Source organism: Vombatus ursinus, unplaced genomic scaffold (genome assembly GCF_900497805.2).
Source record: "Vombatus ursinus unplaced genomic scaffold, bare-nosed wombat genome assembly UNPS02014868.1, whole genome shotgun sequence".
Classification (NCBI taxonomy): domain Eukaryota; kingdom Metazoa; phylum Chordata; class Mammalia; order Diprotodontia; family Vombatidae; genus Vombatus; species Vombatus ursinus.
Genome location: NW_020954646.1, coordinates 219,783 through 221,536, shown reverse-complemented (window position 1 = coordinate 221,536; position 1,754 = coordinate 219,783).

Genomic DNA, 1,754 nt, shown 5'->3' with positions numbered 1-1,754 from the left:
GCCTGCCTCCCCTCCCCAAGCCCTGCCCTCCATCACATGGAATGCCTTGGCCACTGCGATAACCCTCATTCACTCTAGACTCCTCCCAGGCCTCCAAACTCCACAGCAGGACTCAGATTCCACCTGGGCCTCCAACCAGTCTGGTCTGCTGAGAATCCTCCCTCCCTCCCCCTGCTCTGGGGCTCAGACCCTCCTCCTTCTCAGCAGACTCCCCTGGCCTTCTTCCAGCTCTCCCCTTGCTACACTCATCATCTTCCAAACTAGGACACCCAGAGCCTCCCTCCCTCCTGATTCTCCCAACCATTTCCCTCCCCCACTTCCCACCAGGCAGGTGTCCCCATCCTCCCTGTAGACTGGACCCCAGGCTTACCCACCCCAATGTGTCTTTCTCCTCCAACCGGGAAACATTTGCGCACTACTAGAGTCTGTGTCCCTAAGGGACAATCTCTCACTGGAAGAAAAGTGGGTCCTCTGGGAGGGCTGAGGCCAGGGAGTCAGGACACCTGGGTCCCAGAGCAAGTATTACAGGTGCTTGTAAAGTGAGCCCTTCTGCCTCTTCACATTCTCAGAGAGAGATTTCAAAGCAGGAAAAAACCACCATGACTTAAAAGTCCTACTCAGGAGCTGAGGGGACAGAGGATTTCAAATTTTTGGGACAATGGTGAGTTCCCTGTCCAGCAAGGGATAACTAAGAGAAGGTAGAAGGTGAGCCGTGCAAGCCTTGGGTTTAGCAATACAGAGTTCAGGGGACTGTTTTGGCCAAAGCATGGAACTTTGGATTCCTTAGAAAGTTATGGAATTTTATTGAGTAATCTCCCAGAACCAGTCTAGGGCAGAAAGAGCCATTGATATTCCTAAACCTTCATCTTCACAACGTTTGAAACTTTTCAGTCTTACCCAGTCTCTGTTGGGACTTAGCTTTCAGGGGAAACTAGGGAGGGAGATTTGGCTAAAGCGTACCTATTTCCTTGTGGATTTAAAGTTGACTGTGTACTGTAGTTTTTAGCTGAAGAAAAAGAAAAAGTTCCTATTGAAGAAGGTAAAAGAGGGAGAGTGATTTGTACCACTAGAAAGCAGGTCACCTTGACAGCTGTAACTTCTCCTTTCTTTCTACATTGGAGAAACTAAGAATAAAACTATGGGACAGGTCTGTGGCTCCTAAAAGGGCCTGCTTGTACAAGGGACTGTTGTGTCTGTATTATGCTATCTGTGCTTTGTGGTGACACGTAGCTACCAGGTGTTTTACCTTGTGATGATTAAAATGGTTTGAGAGGCATGGTTTTGGGAAACTTAATAATTTTATTAATAAGGCCAGCAGGTTATCTGTAAAAGGATGGTCATTTGGCTGTCTCTCTTAGACCAAAGACAATCCTGATGGTAGGCTCAGGTTTATATACCCTTCAAAGAGTAGTAGGTGTTCAATGAGGGGCTGGGAGTGACATCATGTCACCCTTGGACAGAGAAAATATCTCTATACTCAGACCACCCCCAGCCTTGGGCTATCTACAAAAGGATATGTCTCCATCCAAGTAACCTGAGTAGAACACAGTGGGGTATATTTCCTTGTAAGGTTGGGTGGGGTCTGACCAAGATGGAGAAGCTTTAATTCAATCTCATTATCAGTACTGTCCTTCAAGAGACTGACCTTTTTAAAACCAGGAATTTGGAAGAAGGGGAGAGCTCTGAATCTCCACAAAATATTGGTTATTAATAATCATTTCTCTCAACCTGTGCCTTTTCTTTTGGTGTGATCA